Genomic DNA, 9,274 nt, shown 5'->3' with positions numbered 1-9,274 from the left:
TTTCTAGATTTGTACACAAAATGTAAAATAAACTTGTTAAACATGATCCAGTTGATTTTATTTTTACTGGAAAATTCCTGCTGATGTTTAAAAATGTATGACATTGCTTAGTGATTATGTTTTAGATTATTTTGATACAGAAATATGGAATGAATCCTAGCCAAATTTGGTTGGAATCTTCAAGTATACATGCTTGTTACAGCTTTTAACACTGGCACTATAACTGGTTGGTAAAAACTGTGGTCACCGTGGCACATTTTCTGGCATTTCATCAAAAGGACCATAAATTGTATTTTTGTTGTTTTCATTTCACATTGATGTCGGTAATTGGCCCATGCCTAGTTTAAAGCTCAAATTAGTCGGACAATGAGTTTGTTGGGGAGGAAATAGGCCTCTTGATATTGAAAGCCAATTTATTCTTCATTCTCAAACAAGCCAACACCTTGCTGCCACCTTGCTTGTACATTGTGCACATTTCTGTTTTGACAGGGAGTTAGTTATATTTTTTATGTATATATTTTTAAAAGGACATAGTCCAGCCTGGAATGTCGTGTGAAATGTTCCTGTTCGTGCACATTACCTGTTAAGGAGTCCATTTCCTTGTGTAACATGTGAAAGCACACATTTAACACTTCTAGTAAGTGACTCTTAAAGCCTGTTCACTTGTTTTACTTGGCGACATAGTGAAGAATAAACTGACAGTTTGAGTTGAACCCAATCTAATGTAGATGTTTTGAACCACGATTGATGTGAAAAACTTGAGTTGGTGACGAGAGACTTGGATTAACTAGTATTTTTAAGGGATCTGCAGGAGGAAGTTTTTTCTTTTTACATATGGTTAATAGACTTTCAGATCATGTTTACTTTAAATTTATATTTCCTCAAATTTTACTTTTACATTGGATTCATTTGTAAATGACTAATTCAAATACTTTTTACACTTGTTAATACATCTGTTCCAATACAACCATGACTACACATTTTTAGATGGTTCTAAATGATGTGCCCTTAAATCTCTCTGGTCACTGTAGCATTTTATATTTACATCAAGCGTATGTATTGTAATGCTTACACTCTAATGTGAATAAAAATGTACATAGCAGAATTTTTATGTTTTTTTTTTTTATTTTGAAGATTGGATTAAAGTGTGGTTGTCTGATGTAAGAGGCTATCTTGGATAAAATGCTTTTGAAAATAAAGTCTATTTGCAAATAAGGGTGTCATTCTTGATGTGTTCTTACTTTAACTGTGTTTATGATGGGAGAAATATTTGGCATTATCTGCAGATTGCTATTTTTATTTTTGCCATAAACATTCCTTCAGAGTATGCCGTATTTGGCACAACCATAGATGTAGATTGATTAGAAGAGCTTCTTTGTTCCTTAATAAATTGTTTATTTTTTATTTATTTATTTATTTAAACATTTAGTCAAAGTACATTTTTCGTAGCTTTTAATCTAAAAAGTATAACCAGACTTTTTCAAAGTTCACTTCAGGTTTCTACACACTGACATCAGCTGGTTCAGATCACAGCAGAAATCTGAGTTTGTACCACGGATGACCACAAGATGGCGACACAACCCAAAGAAAAACATCGTCCTGCTCAAACCTAACATGAATCTCACACACTAATCTTATTCAGCATTTGATTGTTGTGAATAAATCTAAATTGACATATAAAAATATATACAAATTAAACTCGGGTCATGGTCTGCGTGATATCTATATGGACTTTAAAGAACATGCTGAGTCTGGCTTACATTGCATGTTGACTCAACTTTCTTTTGCTAAAAAATTTTAGCTTTACAGCCAAATTCAGTTAAACGTAATATGTTTACGTAAATGCAGTAAGGGAAATAAAACGGAGTAATTGTGCACTGTAAAACAGCGGGACGCTAATTTATTAGTTTGTTTATGCTAACCCAATGGTTAAATTCATGCCTCACATCCCAAAACCAAACAAATAACTTCTACTATTCTCTCGAAGCGTTTTCTCTCCTCGTCTCCCTAATATGAGCAGCGTCTTTTACAGTGGAACAATTACAACAGTGCGTTATCCAACTCACTGACTGTAATTCAATTATCCTCTTCCCCCCGGCTTCATCCACCCAGATAATACACACATTAATTAACAACAGAATCCAATATCGCCTGTTCTGCGCCTCCACTTATTTTCATTTCCAATAAAAAGGTCACAGCAGCCACTTCCCACCGAAGACAATTAGTGTAAGTGTGTAGTAATGGATTACGCTTGTAAATCACCAGCGGCCCAAAGTGTGTGACGGGGAGCGGGAAAGTGAGCCCGGCGGTAGCGGGAGGGTGCGGCCTGGGAGAACGGAGGTGCTGACGCGGCTGCTATTAACATCCATCAGACGTGTCATTCCGGAGAACTCATAAAGCAAAATCTCCGCAAGGTGGATGTTTTGCATCACGTATTCCGGAGGAGCAGAAGGAGATTCTTCCCTCTGTTTCGTTTAGGTTCAACGGCAGATCACAGCAGTTAAACATTGGCGTGGTCCAAACGGCGTGTAGCGCGAGTCCTTCGTCAATTCAGGATGGAGGTTTACCATAGAGGCTGGCTATGTTGCTAGAGTTTTGCATGCTTTCCTCGTGATTACCTAGGGTTTCTCCGGGTACTCCAGTTGCCAGAGCACTGTTCAGTCTATGGCTTGAAAACAGAAACAATCAATCTGTCGCTTGGAAGCAAGAATATTCTATTTTTATAGCCCAAGGTCGATAAAAAAAACACCTTGATAATCCTGTCTCTTATAGTAGATACACCAATTCATTATTTGATTTTATTTGATTATTTGAGTTAATTATTTATTTATTCATTTTTCTGACTGTTTAATTGTTCTTTTCTTTTACATTATACTATTTTGTATTTTATTCGTCGTAATCTTTCCCTGGGAAATAGAGGTGTTGCAGGAGTTTTATTTACCATGATGCACAGGTGAACTTGTCTTTTCTTCTCAAGTTTTGAATTCGCATTTTGATATTGTGAGTTTTGTAAAATTAGCTCTGCAAACCAACATAGACGTGGCCATCCACCCACACTGACAGGCTGGGCAAGAGCATCAATCAGAGAAGCAGCCATTGAACCTATAGTAACTCTGGAGGAGCTCCAGAAATCCCCAGCTCAGATTTCTTAACTTATGAAGAAAGGCATTGTGGAGACATATGTCCTATTTGCAAAGACTCCATATCTGCAGAGTCCACGTTATCTTCCATCTTGCAACTCCAGGCAAGGGAACAACTTCTGACTCCTTAGCTAACCAACTGAAAGTGCCTGAAAGAGTACGAGTGAGAAAAGAGACATGGATGAAAACTCAATAACTCATGGCAGCATTCTCCCACTGTCACAGATGAGCAGACAGTAAATCAGGAAAATGCCAGAGTGAATGGGAGGGGGCAGGGTCAGTAGAGTTTCAGTCATCCTCACTAAGGCGGCGACCTAATTACCCAAAGAGAGGGAAACAGTAATTAGCAGAGAGTCTCACCTCGTTAATCACAAAGGGCTCCTTCACTCTATTTATATCTGATTAATGGCTTGCTTAAGCACGCTGAGGTATTTATGTTTCTGTTAATTGTGTGCAGCTTGTCTCCTCTCAGCTCGCTGCAGATTGCTAACACCCCCAACTGATGCACACGCCTCCATGACACCTTTCCCCAACTTTATTTATGTATTTTTTTTCATTCTCAATTTGACTTACTGGCTTCCTGACTTAAAGATGACAAGAAGTTGTTTCTCCAAATTTTAGTTGTCGTGCTTTTCTGCTAATCTTAAATGTTATCAAATTATTTAATTTATTAAGCAATGAAAGCTACCCACACCAATCTGACCCTGCTTGAAAAGAAATAGCCTCCTATGTCTAATCACTAACACCCTTGGCTGAGAACTACTGCTATTAAGCATTTACGAGAACTGGCAGTGAGTCTTAAGCTTTGCTGTGAAGAAATTTTGGCCCATTCTTCCGTCCAGAATTGTTTCCTTTTTGTAGCCAAATTGGATGATTTTTTCAAGCACCAACAACCTGTTTGAGGTCATTCCTCTGCGTCTTAATTGAATTCAAGTCTGAACTTGGCTGGACATTATGACCAGGCATTCTGCTTAAAAAGTTTCTGCTAAAGATAAAACAAAATTTATATTTTCATCAGTCACTGATTTTATGAAACACTGCTTGTTTTACACCCGATTTAATGGGATGAACTAGTCTGGTAATGACCAGCCCCTTGTTCTACAGAGGGTCTGGACTCTTGGTTACTGAGAAATGATTGCTTGCTGGAGGCCTGGACTCTGTCGAACTCCGAAATGTTACTGGGTGAATCATGACAAAAAATTATGACGTATGCAACGAGGCAATTTGATGCTATGAAACTTACCCAAAATTGCCTGCACTGGAAACAACCATCCTCCACTGCGAAGGCAGATGTGCAAAACTGAACCAGATGGGCGTTAATGTTGACTGAATACTGTATTTGAAAACATGGCCAATACACACTTAACTGCTTCGTTCACTTTATCTGCTTCCATTGCTAAAACTACAGGCGGACTGCGATTCTAAAAGAAAAACTGTCATTGTTCACAACTTCTCCTTCTGTTCGCCGTTTGGCTTGGTTGAAATTCAACCGGAAAAAAATCCACCTTAGTGGGATAATGCGCAGACGGGACAATTAAAAGAGATTAGAATCAAGTGGAATTGTGCAGGAAGGGCAATAGCCAGGTCAGGGATGGACATCTTCCAAAAAGTTCAACGTTTGTCTCATTAGCTCAGGGTATATTTTCCAAGATCTAAAATCCAGTTCTGCAACTTTTTGGTGTGCCCCTGGTCCAACACACTGGAGTCAGATAGTTGAATTACCTCCTCAGTATGCAGTCAAGTTCCCAAGAATCATGCAGGACACTAGCTCTTGAAACCTGGATTTGAGGACCCTTGATCTAGAGGATCATCAAGATTTTTCATTTTTGCTAATTGTGTTACATGCCTTATTATTGTTTTTGGTCAGCAATGGTTTTGGCCTTGAAAATCTTCCATAAATGCCATTTTTGTCCACTCTCTTTATTACTGTTAAATTGCTTACACAGAACTTAACTAAGACAAGAGGAGCCTGGAGTACTTACAATGTTGTTCTGGGGTCTTTTGTGACTTCCAAGATGAGCTACAGATGAGCTCTTAGAGTAATTTTGGTTGACCGGTCAATCTGGGTAAGGATTATGTTTCTAACGGTGGTTTGCAGGACTCCCAAAACCTTAGAAATATCTTTAACTATTTCCAGACCGACAGATTTAAGGGATTGTTCCACATCAATTATTCTGGCCTACTTCATGTTGTCAGACAGATACTAGAATAAAAGGCCAAAGCAGAGGACTTCTGTACTACACCAACAGAATCCAGCCATCCATTTTCCATACACCCTTGCCCCTTAATGGGGTCAGGAGGGTTGCTGGTGCCTATCTCCAGCTAACGTTCCGGGCGAGAGGCGGGGTACACCCTGGACAGGTCGCCAGTCTGTCACAGACACCAACAGAATCTCACTTTCAAAACCCTGAACTATCTCATAAAGGAATCAAACTGCAGCTTGAGACCAAAACCTCTAGATGAAAGCCTGGAGAACAAGCAGTCCCTACCATCTCCATCTCCCTCATTGTTCGGTGAGGGCTGTGAAAGTGCCGCACGTGGAAGCGCAGCGCGAGACATCTGTTTTCAGACGAGCCTCCGACGGGGAGCTCTGCGCGGGTTTTCCCTCTCTTTCCCTTTCTCCCTACAGATCCAACATTCCAGCACAGCTTTGCCAGGCTCAGCCGCTCGTCGTGAACGGCGAGGGGAGCATAATGGGAGAGGATCAAAGAGCTAAACGAGGGGCTAAAAGATACTGAAGCAGATTAGGAGTGCTTCCCACAATGCCGACAGCTGCTTTAGAACTGCGCCGGGCCTAAAGATATTGTCTCAGATTAGCGGCAGAGCTACAATGCCCAGGCAGCTGCCGTCTGCTGCCCGTAATACAATGGGACAGGGAGGATCAGCGAGCGCGCTAAAAAACATGTGTTATCATCACAAAGGGATTGTCAGCTTCAAACGCCTTACATCCTCTATGCCATCCCTCAGGATCAAACAGGCTGTTGGTTGGCAGTTATCAGAGAGCGCTACTCCAGTCTACTCATACCCATTCTCTACTTCTCCTCGCCCCCTCTTTCTCTTTTTTCCCCTCTCAGCAGGACTTAATCTCAGTCATTCTTATCCTTGGAGCCATCACTGACAAATAATCAAGACAATTCCCTTTATCTAGAGTTTGGTTTGGGCCTTCTCGATCTCTTTCAATATTATCAACAACACAGGATCTCATTGTGGAACTTGTATACCAGAGCGACTCATTGTTCCTCCGTGTTCTCCGACGAGCTCAGCATCACAAGCGAGCGACGTTTCTGAAACAGATCCGGGAATTTGATTGTTCCTCATTGTAAACCGATGAACTCTCTAACTCAATCCGCCGCATCCTAAGCAGACTCTGAGCTGAATGCATCACGCTGGTATGAATGTGTCATATTATGAGGCAACAATTACAAGAATTAGAGAAGGATTGTTCTCCGTCAAAAGGCGATGTTTATTCTCTCGCCGTTCTCCTTGCTTCGTCCCACCGAGGAGTGATTTCCCAAGTCACACATGGATGTAAACAGCGCAAACACATAAAAATGAAGAAGGAGACGTAATAAAGTTTCGGTGGTTTTCACTTCAAGTTCTTGGGCAGATGAACAATTTGAAGTTTCCCCGTGTTTTGTGGTGCAACAAAATCAGCTTTTCTTTCTGATAGACCAACACAAAGTAGCACATGACTTTGAAAAGGAGGAGAAGTGATGCAACAGGTAGTTTGACACAATCCTGCTCAGCAAAGTGTTCAAGCTGTCTCATGTTTAAAGGATGATCACAGACCTGTTTGCCTTTGAATGGGTATTAAGGAATAGCCCAATGCTTTCTGTCGGAGTACCTGTAACCTGCAACCGATGCTGAGTTTTCTGGCGTTGGGGAGTATGATTCGCTCCAGAATGCCTAGGTACCCTTGAGACTTTTTTTATGCCCCAGAAATATTCAAGGTTAGTTGGAATTTCTACCACTTTCCAACTGGGAAGTCTGACTTCTGGGGGCGTTCCAGTTGATGTTTCTGACCAAGAAGTCGGAATTTCCGATGGATTTCTCCCGGTGAGAATGTGTGACTGCTCCCAGAAAACAACAGCAAATGTGCGAGGAAGACAAGAACAGTGAAGGTTTCAGAATCTCGCAAGCATCTGCATTCGTTTGTGGCAGAACAAGCATATTTGTGCACTTTTTTTTATGAAAATGGATTGGTGAATCATAAAATTGACCAATACCAAGGACTTTCAGCAATCTTCATTTGGGTGTGATTGGATGTGTTCATAATGCAAGCATTAATATTTCTCCATTTCATTAACCGTATTACATCCTAAGAACATACAGGTAGAGATCAGGTTAGACCATGTTAACTTCTATTAAGGTAATTTGTTGTTTTTTCAAAGAATCTGATGTTAAATTAGCATCACAATATCAACATGCTTTCCTCTTGGGTCCCACTCCTCCTTGCTTTTTTCTTTTGCTACATAGCCACATTGCAGAGCTTTTAAGCATGACTAGATGACTACAGAATCCTTAATTTATCAACCTGCTACCACTATGTTTAGATCATGATCAATTAAAAAAAAGAAGCTTTTTCACATTTTTTAAATTTTATTTTTTTAGATTTGAAAAGACACCATACAAAAGTTCAATGTCATCAGTAATTTGCCGTTTACCATTTCCAGTTTTCTTAAAAGATAGTAAAGATTGTTATCAAATCCAAACTGATAAGACTTCAACTGAGACGTGGCTATTTAAACAAACTCTATTGATGGTATCAGTTGTTATGAAGGTGAAATGCTTATTTATTTTTGACCTAAAATTCAGAGTCTGTGGAAATCACGTCTTCTGTTATGCTCGTGGTTTTATCCGAGGCGCCTCGTCTCTGGAGCTGTCCATCCGTTCTGGATGGAGAAATGCGAGACTTGGAGCGTCCCGCGGACTCCCCTCGTTCTCCAGTAGATGCCAGCAGTGAACCATTGTAAGCGCTGCATCCACCCTCCCCGCCCCCACCTCTCCTGCTTTAATTCGAGGGTTCTCTGCCTCTAACTGCTTTGGAGTTGGAGATGGTACAGATGGCTGGCCTAAACGCAACACTTATCCAGACATTTCACTGTTCGCAGAATGATATCAAAGTCAACTCAAAATGGAGGCTGTGCCATCAACTTGAAACAAATTCTAACACTCCCAACAAAATTGTATTGTGAGCAAAGTCACCATGGATTTTGGTCAGCGTTCAGCACAGATGTCCCCTCCCCTGAGTGTGTGTGTGTGTGTGCGTTTGCGTGTGTGTGCGTGCGCTCACGCTTGTGTCTGAACGCGCGTGTGTGTGTGCGCGCGTGCGTGCGGTTGCGTTAAATAAAAACAGGAGCTCACATCCTCTTAAAAATTCTGCAGTGGATTTTGGGGGATAAATACTCACAGTTCTAATGTTTTAATCCAGATTGGATTCAGACACATTTATTTATTTTAGAGCGTGAGAGTTTAAATCACGCTTTAAAACATTAGGAGGGCCGCAACAAAAACAAATACCCTAAATTATGGGAAAACGTGGCAGCCTAATTCGAACAGCAACAGGCGTCAATTTCTCTTCATTTCTGTGCAAGATAAGCTTCACATATATATTATATTATATTATATTATATTATTAAAAAACAATTATATAATATATATTGTTAATAACTGGAATTTCTATTAATACTTCAAAAAATTGACATACATTTTATTATCCCTTTCTAGTGAGTTCCATACTTTCAATGCAATTCTCCTAAAATAGTGACATAAATTCATTTAATAATTCATATTTTATTTGTTTTGCTCATTGTTACTCTCCCTCCTGACACACACATCGCAGTCAAACGAGCCCAGATTGAAGTTGTCAAATTCCACTTACGAGTGTGCTAACCCCAGTTTAATTTTAATATGTGCAAATTAAGAACTACACTTGTTTCTTAAGCAAAGCGTCCTGATGGAGATGGATGAGGAGATCTTATTCATGATGGCATTAGGGGGGGAGAAAAAAATTGTTGTGAAAACACCAGCAGCACCCGAAGATCCAGTTTAATTACAAAACATGTTCACAGCTCGTTTAACAGGAAATACACTGAACGCGTGTGTGTGTGTGTGTGTGTGTGTGTGTGTGTGTG

This window comes from Poecilia formosa, unplaced genomic scaffold (assembly GCF_000485575.1).
Source record: "Poecilia formosa unplaced genomic scaffold, Poecilia_formosa-5.1.2 Scaffold9, whole genome shotgun sequence".
Taxonomy (NCBI): domain Eukaryota; kingdom Metazoa; phylum Chordata; class Actinopteri; order Cyprinodontiformes; family Poeciliidae; genus Poecilia; species Poecilia formosa.
The sequence above is the reverse complement of the archived record's forward strand: the minus strand, read 5'-3'. Positions refer to the sequence as shown.